The sequence below is a fragment of the Wyeomyia smithii genome, chromosome 2 (assembly GCF_029784165.1).
Source record: "Wyeomyia smithii strain HCP4-BCI-WySm-NY-G18 chromosome 2, ASM2978416v1, whole genome shotgun sequence".
Taxonomy (NCBI): Eukaryota; Metazoa; Arthropoda; class Insecta; order Diptera; family Culicidae; genus Wyeomyia; species Wyeomyia smithii.
Genome location: NC_073695.1, coordinates 28,477,524 through 28,489,619, shown reverse-complemented (window position 1 = coordinate 28,489,619; position 12,096 = coordinate 28,477,524). Strand labels below are relative to the sequence as shown.

Below are 12,096 nucleotides of genomic sequence, written 5' to 3'. Positions count from 1 at the left end.
CACCATTGCGAATGTTCGTTTACCGGAAGGCCACTCGCAAGGGCGTGGAATTGCTTTTGCAAATGAGCTTAATATAATAATATAATTACCTTGCATGGTAAATTCATTGAAATCAATTATCTGTCTTGGTTTTTTGCTATCATTATCCGAATTTTTTTTGAAGTTTTTTTTAATGCAAACATTACTAATGAACAAATTTTGAAAATCTAATTTCTCTTAAACATTCCATTGGCACCCTATTGTTGATGTACTGTCAAATTTTCTTAAAATTATGTTCAGGTATCAGTAGGTCGCCCTCCGGCTACACCTTTGTCACCCATGAGCCTTCCATATTCCTTACAACCCACTCGGGAAAATAATGTGACGTCGGCCCTGCATACTGAGGATGAACCAATGTCGAACGACTGGTTGGAAGGCTTCATATGCTCAATCAATAAGAAGGGCCATCGACTGGATTCTTCTAACTATCGAGGCATTACGTTGCTCAACTCCGCATACAAAGTGCTCTCCCTAATCTTGTTCTTCAGATTGAGACCGTCAACGGAATCCTTTGTTGACGAATACCAGGCTGGTTTTCAACAGGGGCGTTCTACGACGGATCAAATTTTCAGCCTGCGACAGATCCTCTATAAGGTCCTGGGAGTATAACTTGCAGACTCACCATCTGTTTGTGTATTGCGTGCGGATAGCTGGCAAAACATCAGTTCGTAACGTTTGATGGTCTGAAGCAGGGGGATGCGTTCTGCAATTTACTGTTTAACATCGTCCTTGAAGGTGCAGTACGAAGAGCAAACGTGTAATGAAACGGTACGTTTGTCACGCAATCTCACCTGTTCTTTGGTTTTGCGGACGACATTTTTTGTCTCGCTTATTTTCCGTCGGTCTAGTTCCGCTACTGTTATTGCGCCAATCACCGACGCCTGGGGAGGCGACTCCACCCAAGACCCTAACTCACGACCCGTTGATTAACGGACCGGCGCGAACGGCTTTACTTCTTCATGCGATGGAAGCCGTGATCCCAGAAGTTTTTCGCCTCAGAAAATCTCCCAGTGTCGGCTAGAATTGAATCTAGACCAGTTGGGTTGGTTGTGAGGGGATAACGCTACCCCACAACCATCGACACCTATGTCAGCGGTGGGATTTGAACCCGGGTCATTAGCGTGGTTGGCGGAGACGTTACCAACTACGCTAAACCCATGCATTGCGGAGGACATTGATATCATCGGTATCATCGGAAGTTGAACGACGAGTTGTAGCTGCAAATAGGGCCTTCTATCTAGTCCACGTGACCAGTTAATGTCCCGTCGTTTGCAAACTCGCCCTAAGCTAGCGCGGTATAGGACGCTGATCCTCCCGGTTGCCCTTTACGTACTTGAAGGTAAAGGATGGACGCTGAAGAAAGCTGATTGACGAGTGCTCGGAGTATTTGGGCGTAAAGTTCTGCGATCGGTACTTAGCAGTAAATTGGAAGATGGAGCGTGGCGCAGACGCATTAATCACGAGTTGTTCCAGGTATACAAACATGCTGATATGGTTAAGGTGACACAGCGGGGCAGGTTTTAGTGAGCTGGACATGTGGCCAGGATGCCTGACGATAGAGCCGTTAAAACTATATTCAGCAGAGATCCAGGAAAGGGCCGTCGACTCCGTGGTAGGCTTCGCACTCGGTGGATGTGCGCGGTGGAAGAAGACGCACGATCTGCTGCTGTACGAGGTAACTGGAGAACGGCTGTCCAAGACTGAAGAAGCTGGACATCTATAATTCGTTCGACCTTGACCGGTAAACGGTCCGTCGGCCAGCAAAGTAAGTAAGTAATAGTAAGTAAGATTTCTTAGTTTAGTTATCAATTTCTAAATTAGCATAAAGAGAGAAATAGCTTATGGAATTTTAAAGATTTGTGTTACAGAACTCTGCCTAATTTAGACGGTAAAAACTCAAAGTTAACCAGATTTTCATTATTTTTTGCCAAATAAAAATGTTTTTTTTAATAACATTTGACATTTGATCTAATAAGACACCAATGACGTGCGAATATTAAAAATATTTTACGGATTGGAGTCACTTTTCTGGAAGTTATCCGCAGTGTAACATTTCTGCGAGTCTTTTAGTTTTCGAGTTACATGAATCTAACTTCTTTTCGAACGTTTTCCAGATTGATTTTGTGTTGAAAGTGTTCAAAGTGTCTCTTCATCTGCAAGGGGCTGGCAAGGTAGCTTTCTGGCGTAACGAACGTCTATTTCTGTATTATAGTTGGCTCCGTAAAACATTAATTTGTATTGTGTGATTGTATTTGTATTGTCAAATAAATGTTGTGTAAATAAAAAAATCTATTTCTGTACCATTCATCAGAAACTACTTCATCTGCCGTCAAAACTTAGTTGATTTGATCTTGGAGCACACTGAGTACTGTCAAACCTGTTTTTGTGCGACGGATAGGGACCGCACAAAATAAATCGCATAAAAAAAAATCATTTGAAACTTCACGTGCAATTACAAAACAATATTTCCACAACATTTATGAAAAAAAAACTTTTTTTATGCGGTGGATAGGGACCGCATAAAAAAAATTCTCAGTTAAAAATAACTCGAAAGTTTTTGATTCTGATTCAAAATACGTATGAGAACAATTTTAAAACAATACGTAACTTAACGTAACTTTTTTAAACATACTAGCCCTTTCAACCCCTTTCTTCGTAGGCTAGCAATTCGTGACTTTTCCTACGTAAAACTGACTTAAATAGTAATTTTTGACGCAACACTAATGTAATGCGTTGGAATTCATTCCAAGAATCGGAAAAAAATAAATGGCTGATGTTATCGGAAGTGGTCCTTTTTCATATACCGCACGAAGAAAATTCGCGCAAAAACAGTCACACAAAAAAATAATCGCATAAAAAAAGTCGCACAAAATAAATTTCGCACAAAAAAAAAGTCGCACAAAAACAGGTTTGACTGTATACTGAATATCACGTAAAATATCGAATAATATGCATAACATTGCGGAAATTGCTTAAAATAATTAGAAAAGCTAAAAATAATTACAGACAACATTTGGTTGTTTTGCCCGATTCAACAGATGAAAAGGGTGAACTGTCCATTTTTCGGGTGCCAGCCAGGGATGCCACATGTACAGATTAATCTGTATTTCACAGATTTTCGGCAGAAGTAACGGTACAGAATCTGTACATACAGATATACAGATTTTCGTCGAAAAGTACAGATTTACAGATTTTTCGAAATGGACATTGATTTTCAAAAACTATCCAAATTTTATTTCATTAAATACTAAGCAAATTGAAAATATTTTCAACTCCTCACACATTTTAAGCTAAAAATTTCGTTTATGTACCATAAAAACTTAAAAAATACAAAGTTCTTTATGTTTAAACAATACAGATTTTTTTTACAGATATTTTTGTTCCAGATACAGATGCTCAGATTTTTTCAAGGGAAAACACAGATTTAAATGTGGCAACCCTGGTGCCAGCGCCAGTGATGTTGGTAATGCATCAAATGTATGGTAGCTGACAGCGATGTCATTCCCGTGTTTATCTGCAGATTGGAAAAAAGGCGTTTTCACAGGGACACAAAAAATAATTTATGACGGCTCCAACGGCGTGCAAAAATTTCAATATTCGGAGGGTTTTCCGCACACAAACATGCTCTTTTGTCGAAATTTGAACAAAAATAATTATAGCAAAAAAGTTATTCAATAAGGCTGATACAAATTTCGAATTCCTTTCATGTCCAAGGTTATCAAAGTTAGCAAAGGGGGTGGCAACAGATAAATAACACCGAGACGAAAAAAAAGAAACATCTTTGATCAAAGTTTGTGTGCAAGTTATGACGTTTGTAACTTGCACTCAAATAAATGGTGAAAAATAACACTTTATTATTATTATTATTTATTTCGCTTGCCTTGTTTGTTGTTAAATTAAACATTTATGCTGTCGGAAAACCAATAAATTGTACAAAACGGTTTGAGATTTTTTTTTCTTTCCCTTCCAATATTCAAAATTTTTGAAGGGGTGGGGTGACATAAAATGAAAATAAAATTTGTAACGACCTAATGCTCTATTTTCGCTTTTTTGCGTTTTTTGTTGTAATAAAATTTCAGAAACATTTTTCTCAATAACTGAGGTAGAATAGCTGCGTATTTTAACTATCTTCATGACGAATGTAGTTTTGTATTAATAGCTTGAGTAGTTTTTTGTAATCATTCAGCCCGAGCCGCCATTGATAAGTCTGCCATTATGTTTATTGTTGTACCAACAACATTTTTGTTTTCATGTACACAGTTAGGCCGTTACAAATTTTATTTTCATTTTATGTCACCCCACCCTTCAAAAATCTTGAATATTGGAAGGGGAAGAAAAAAAAACTCAAACCGTTTTGTTCATTTTATTGGTTTTCCGTCAGCATAAATGCTTTATTTAGCAAACAACCAAGTCCAGTGACAGCGAGAGTGTCGTCAAAAGGCAAGTGAAATAAATAATAATAATAATAAAGTGTTATTTTTCACCATTTATTTGAGTGCAAGTTACAAACGTCATAACTTGCACACAAACTTTGATCAAAGATATTTTTTTTTTCGTCTCGGTGTTATTCATTTGCTGCCACCCCCTTTGCTAACTTTGATAACCTTGGACATAAAAAGAATTCGAAATTTGTATCAGCCTTAGCTTTAAATCCAAATGATCGGCTCGCTTTTTTCACCTCGAAAAAAAAAAATAGGAAAAAATATCTCCGAGTGATGAGGAGACTCCCTTCATGAGACTTGTGGCCGTGACGGCGCGGCGTGACAACGCCTTCCTTGCGAAAACTAAAAGGCGACACTAGGCCGTGTGAAAGGCACGATGCATTTAAAGGTTTGCTAGAAGGCGAATCTAAAATTCTGGCTAGAAGGCGTACCACCGGAAGACGCAATTGCTCCTTCTAATTTGCAGGAGAAGGCGTCATTACGCCGTGTGTGTATTTGGACCTTTTAGTTCTCACCAACCAAGTTCTACTGGACTCTAAGTAGGTGCTGCCTTTTGAAGCGTTGTTGTTTTAATTAAAACAAATATTTCGCGTAAAATTACACACAAAAAGCGGCTCCAGCTGTGCGCCCTATCATATCGTGATTCGTGTTTGATAGCAGAACCCTCGATTCTTCTGTTCGATTCGCACACCGACCGTCCGGCGAACGTAAATAACATCGTATGCGTGTGTGGTGCTGTACTGTGAGTGAGCTGAGAAGGCAAGTGTCTCATCGTTCTGTAGGAAGGGAAGAAAATAATAGTTTCACTGCCCGAACGATGGGTACGGGTGTAGTAGATTTTCCCGAGCTGCTCGCCAAATATTAAATTTTCACTGGAGCAGATACATACAGCAGCACAGCAGCGGGCCTGTGTTTATCGGTTCTAAAGTGTCAAATATCTAGCGAAATGGTTCGTTTCTTCCGCGTGTGATTCAGTTCCGGGTAGTGCAGATATCTGTGCCGTAGGTTAGCGTGATAGTACCCCGCAGGATCAATCGAACGGGCCAAATTTGTACAGGCAAAAGTGAAAAAACATTGACTAGTCATTTTTCCTTTCCTTGGCAGTCGCTGCGTTTTCCCTAGCAGTATCGGGCATGGGAGTGTGCGTGTGTGGGAAAGAGAGTGAGGAAGTGTTCGATATTGTGACGTTTAGCAGGTGTGAGCGAAACGGCTTCGCTGGCATCGTGTGAAATGGAAGAAGCTGGCGAAAGAACACAAGCAACTGAGTGTTGGTGAAAAACTCGGTTAGTGGAAATTCTGACTGTCCCATTCGGCTGCCTGCTGGCAGAACGTGATCCCTACGGGTTTCGTGAAAATAGTGAAAAGCAATAAAAACATACCACACACGGTGTGCGCTACTGCTGCTACTGCTGCTACTGCGTGAGTGTGTGCGTGTATGTTGGTGAGCACGTTGGCACGATTTTGGGGTGGTGGGATGGGTGGTTGTTTGTTGCCTGCCGGTGGGACGGGACTGTTTTGAGAAAAATTCAAATGTGATCCTTCGGCTGATAATGTTGGCACAGGCTGGTAAAACATAATGCGTGAGCTAGGGAATGTGTGACTATTTTTTGTGTGTGAATTGAAAGCCATTTTGGCGTGACATGGTGGGTATCCATGTTTCGACCGTGTCGTTTGCAGTGTACGTGCTCCGTAGTGAAATGCTACTGATTGTCGGTCGGACGGGTTTTAGGCAGTGATTAGGTACTGCTAAGCATTTGGGTGACTTTTTGTATCGCGCCAAATCTTGTAGAGGGCTTTTAAATATTTTTATTTGTTCAATATGTCGTGAAGTGCTGAATATTCAATAAAAGAAACTAAAATAAAACTAAATAGCAGAATCTCAAAACATAAATAAATTGGAGTAATTCCAGGCGATTAGACAACTTTTTTATTTAAACTAATTTGTCCTTTCCGATTTTGATTAAACCTGAGGAACTGTTCTTTGAAAATCACTTATTCTTTTCAATGAAACCCTTATAGGGTAAGTGTTTTATTAAAGATACCCACATTTTTAACAGCCATGACAAATGCAAATGAAAGCAATATTATTTTCATTCTTATGTAGAAGTATTGTTTGATGGAAATTTCGTAGTAAATTGGAGCGTGTTTGTTCGATTATTCATCCATCATCCCATGGCAATCAAGTCATTCGAAAAACAGTACACTAAAGTCCATTTCACGCACAAATTCCTGAAGCAGCGTAGATTTTAAAAGCTGCCCAAAAAACCTTCACTTGTAAAAAGTTTTTAGTTTTGCCTGCTAAATACTTTCAACAGAGAGAAAAGAGCAGTGTTAACTCCACTAGCAAATCAAAATTAAAATTAAGAACAAAATGAAAATGTCAGGTGAAATTAGTGAATAATTTCACTGCAGTGAATTAAGGATAACCTAAAATTTACGCAAAAATTCGTGTGAAAATGCGTGAAAGCTTCTTTAAGGCATTACCATTTTGCCACTATTTTAAACCAGCTGAGCAAGTTGATATCAAACTTTGAAGACGTCAGAAAAATGTGTTGTGTTTTATTTTATTCATGGTTGCGGGGCTATTGAAAGTGGCACTGATAAATAGAATATAATAAGTTGGAAAGATTGTTGTTTGATTAAAATGGTATCTTTAGTATAGTTATTGATAGCAACATTCTAACTAAAAAATATTCTTTTGCTTATGATAAAAATTGAACTCAATAAATATTTTAATATCGGCTGTCAAATTTTGGTGAAAATTAAGAACGAAACGCTAACAAATATGTCGCAGTTTTCACATTTTGATCAACGAATGTCAATTCACGAGATGGCATGGAATATCTTGTGGCAATTTCTGGAATAATCAAAACGAATTTCTGTATGGAAACATTGGTCTCTTAGCGAAAATTGCCTTTGTGTTCCGTTTTGTTTCCCTTAAGCAAACTGACCCAAAGGCCAAGCGCAATGTTTTAACCGCGACGTACAAATTTCGTACGACTCCCCGGGCGGGATCTGTACGTTTAGTTAAACTTGCATTAACATATGTTCCCTCATCATCCTAAAAATCTGCCGGGTCTCACCACCCGTAAATGGACACGTGCTCAGCAGCGCAACCCACCGCCGAACTCCGAAAGGCTCGCAAACGATAAACAGTAGCCACATGGACGGAACACAATACTCGCCGCTCTTGGACTCGACGGCACATGCTTGGCTTGTAGTGGTGCCTCGAAGGAATGAGTGAATCAGTGGAACTCAGCGAGGCGATCTAATTCCTTGCCGTACATTTCTCACACAATGCATGTGGCAGCTGAAATGTAGGCTTTGTGTATGGAGAGCTTTTAGCCCAGTTTTCCCATAGTGTATCGAGTGGAGTTTCCCGTTCTGATTTCGTGTTGTATTGGTAGTGTATTTCTAGGACAAAGTGTTGAAACTTGCAGTTAATGTAGTGTACTGATAGTTTATCTAGTTAGTTATCAATTGAAACGCCGTTCCGTGGTGCTGGAAGAAGAGTTTGAAATTGGTTCGCTAGTGATCGCAAACCACGTACACCTTGTTTCAGGAAAATAGTGAAGAAAACTTCTCCCCGTCGCTGGTTACCCGCTGCCTCGTAGCTAACGCAGTTGGATTCGAAGGGAGGAAAATTCGCCACCAACCGATTCATGTGTGTTGGTGATGTTGAATGGAGTGTGTTTGTAAATTCATTACATAGTTGAAATATTTCATCGTCGCTCTCGCTCTCTGCTACTACATCGGTGAGTGCCCGGACAACGACGTCAATATTATCCTTGGACTTCTAGCAAAGGGAACCGTCAAAGTGTTACTTTTTTGTGGCTAGTATTATCGCGGTAGGGCGAAATTTTCAAGGGTTCAAGTGCACCGGAAGGCAGCTTGTGTACCATCAGGTAAGCCTAGAAAGTGTCAACAGATTTGTGTAATATAACGGCCTAAGCAGAATAGTGAGGGCATAGTGTTCTTGTAGGAAATGTATTTGTCCGAATGGGTGGTGGACATAAGCACAGACAAAGGTGTAACAGTAGAGAAAATTCATCATTAATCACCGTCATATGGTATTACACTCGAGGATGGACAATTATAACGTTTCCTATTGCATACATCTAAATAATTAGTTTCATGGAGTAGCGACATTCGCTTTCTATATTTGAAATATTTTCCGTTTGTTTAGAAAGTTTTCTTCAACTACGACAGCCAAAAAAATAACTTCGTTTATATAGAACCGTATTTACTATTTCCCTGCAGAACGGCAAAATGATGAAGTGTACACTAATCGGTAAACAACTCGGTGTGGTTTCGCACCATCTCCTATTTCGTGCCGTCCGAGCGTCCACCCCTTCTTTTATTGATGTGTAACACATCGACACCGGAAGGTATGGGTTGGGAAAACTTTTCCGTTTATGTTACTGTTTTTCCGGTTTGAGTACACGTTTATTAGAGAGTCTAAGTTTGTTCCGACAGCGGAGCGGTTCCTGAGCTTCGGTAGTTATCTATCATTTGTCGAGGTTGTCGATAGAGCTACGACTAGAAATTCGTGAAACTTTTCTTTTGTTGTTTTCGTTTTGATTGTAGTGGTGACGGGTGTCGGGTTATCTGCTAGTTTGCTTTGTCCTGCCTTTGTCTTGATTGAAATATCCAATTATATCCCTACCAGCTTGGGCCCCACTGCGAGATGTCACTAACGAAATTTTTGTCAAAGCAAAACGAAAAATTACAAACCTCCCTTCCTAAGCCATAACTATCTATCTGAATACAGCAGCTGGTATTGTTTAAAAACTCCGAGTTTCAACCAATCAGCTCCATGTGAATTTGGAAAGCGCCAATGGGAGGATCAGCATTTTATGCAGAGCTTGGTCTGTGTGAGTTCTGTCTTCCCTTGTCATATGACTCTACGGCAATATGAATCACTATAAAACATATGAGTACCCAATACATGATATAAAGATCGTCATTTAGAACGCAAATGCAAATCTTGGTCAAAAGCAGTTCTACCGTCCCATTATTGGTATAAAGATCTGCTTGCATGCTTCCAGTAAGGAGAAGGCTCTGAAGTTAATGAGAAAACACATATAACAACACACTATTCGCGAAGTCCTTTCGACCATATTCTGGTTGATGATCGACATTTCTTAGATGACATTCATAGATGGTCCTTCCGCGAACCAAACGTCGACTCAGATCAACATCTCACGGGAGGAACGATTGTCGCCCGGCTGGTCAACGTATACGAGTAAAGTTTTTTGAGGAGGATACAGGTACATTTGAAAGGTTGATGATCGGATTGCTAAATCGGTTGGAGCTCTGAACGAACAGTGGAAACACATCCACGAAAAGGTCAGCAATACAGCGCGAGAGTTGTTGGGCATTGTACGGGAGAAATACTGATTATCCGGAACCGATCATGATTCACAGAGTCAAAACTTTCGACACTATCTTTCTTCCACTAAACAACGTGGGAACTTTCTACTCTAATCTTTATTGATCGCGATAGAGCGTTAGCCTCCTAGCTGGTCTCGAGGTACGATGCTGGTCCAACAAGCCAGTTGTCGTAGGTTCGAGTCTCGGCTCGGGAAAGACGGTTAGTGTCAGTAGGATCGTAGCGCTAGCCCCGCAATTGTCCTGTACACTCAACGGTTGGCTGCGAAGTCTGTGTATAGTAAACAAAAGGTCAAGTTCCGAATCGGAATGTAGCACCGAGGCTTTGCTTCGCTTTAGAACGTAAGTAGTATGATGTGGTGTCTTTAACGTACTTTATTCGAATGAGGTTGAAAGATTCTTTTGATCTAGCTAAGAGTAAAGAGAGCGAATAAAATAATGAGTTTCTCTTTATGTGGTGTATAGTTGTGTAGAGTTACATTCGCTGATCCTATGCAGGGTGATAGCTTTAATATAGCGTTAACCGACATGACTGTATGAACCACATGCAACGAATGATTTGATATGGAATCCCTAGAGGTAACAGATGAAAAAGCCGCGTCCGTGCAAATCGGCAGCAAATCTTGTGATAAGCCAGATGAGAGAGGCTAGAACGGCCTACTCCATAAACGCAAGAAACGCGAGCACTGTGACCGATCTCTTGCGGAAGTGCGGTGGTATACATGTCCAGGTTCTACACGACAAGTTCTTATCAAAGTAGTAAACCAAATCAGGAACCGGACTGTGCCAATCCTTGTGATATGCAATGGTATGCGTTGTGACGAACATTTCGAGATGTTGCTGAACGATAAAAAGGATAGAGCCGGCGACAGAAACAGGAGAGAAATTTAAGAGGATAGATGGCTGTAGATCCACGAAGATTAGATTATAAAGCGTGAACAGAACTAAAAAGTAGCAATGCAGTAGCTGGATAGGACTGCCTCTCAGCCGAACTTTTGAAGTCGGAACTGTTGCGTGAAATCATCGGCTCGTCTTAAAACTTGAGCATAGTTTCCCAACAAAACTGATAAAGCAAATTGGCGGTTTTTCATCATGCGTCAGGATAGCGGCCGTAATTACGAATCCTTTCGTGACGTTGGTTGATCTGAAGCCAGGCAATGGGCTCTTGAACCTGTTGTTTATTGTCTTGGAGGGTGTATAGACCGTTCCGATAATTATAAATACACTTACGATCAACCGTCATTTCAAATAACGTGCAGTATTCAACCAAACGTTGGCTGCGTCCTGTTGTTTACATCCAAAAAAAAACAGATGCTGTCATTTCTTCTAACATTTAGTGCGAAATTTTGAAAATGCGTGGCCTTTCTCCCGAGCAAAAAAAGCGAATTGTGCACAAATGGGGCACCGTGAGTGGTCTTTCTATAAGAAAATTAGCCAGAGAAGAAGGTATAAGTGTCGGAGCAGTTCAAACCGCATTGCGGAAGTATTGTGAAGAGTGCACATTTACTGATGCCCCAAGACGTGGTAGAAAACCCGGGCCTGTTGATCCCACAATGGACAAAAAGGTTAAGGAATACTACAAGCGGCATCCTTCAGTATCAGTACGAGATGTGGCGAGGAAGCTTGGAACCTCGGCGAGTAACGTGATGCGTGCCAAGGGAAGAATGGGTCTGCAGACCCGTCGGAAGCAGAAGCAGCCAAAACGAAATCCAAAACAAGCTGAATCTGTGAAACCGAGAGCTCCGAAGCTTCATGACAAACTTCTGACCAAAAAAATGGGGTGTGTTATCATGGATGACGAAACCTACATAAAACTGGACTATAAGACTCTGTCAAAACCGCAATTTTATACATCACCGAAGGGAAAGGATGTCCCTGGAAATTCGGCAAGAAGGTAATGGTTTGGCAGGCCATTTGTGAATGTGGGAAAATATCTCGTCCATTCATTACGAATGACACAATGAATGGTTAAATTTACGTGGAAGAGTGTTTGCAGAAAAGGTTGTTACCCATGATTAAGCAGCATAACAATCCTCCAATCTTTTGCCCCGATCTTGCTTCCTGCCATTACTCTAAGGATGCACTAGGGTGGTATAAAACAAATAATGTCACATGTGTCCCAAAGGAGATGAATACTCCAAACTGCCCTGAAATTCGCCCTATTGAAACTTTTTGGGCTTTGACCAAGGCAAAGCTGAGGAAATATGTCAAACCAGCGGACAAT

At 40.6% G+C, this 12,096-nt stretch overlaps 1 protein-coding gene across 4 annotated transcripts in view; it reads left to right on the top strand.

The window, feature by feature from the left end:
• The first annotated feature begins 5,281 nt into the window (after positions 1 to 5,281).
• The window catches only part of LOC129722356 (calmodulin-binding transcription activator 1), a 511,905-nt gene continuing 505,090 nt past the window's right edge, over positions 5,282 to 12,096 (top strand). For all 4 annotated transcript variants that reach the window (XM_055675739.1, XM_055675738.1, XM_055675736.1 and 1 more), the window contains exons 1-2: positions 5,282 to 5,486; positions 7,889 to 8,386. The gene's annotated coding sequence lies outside the window, so the exon portion shown is untranslated. The remainder of the gene's footprint in view (positions 5,487 to 7,888; positions 8,387 to 12,096) is intronic.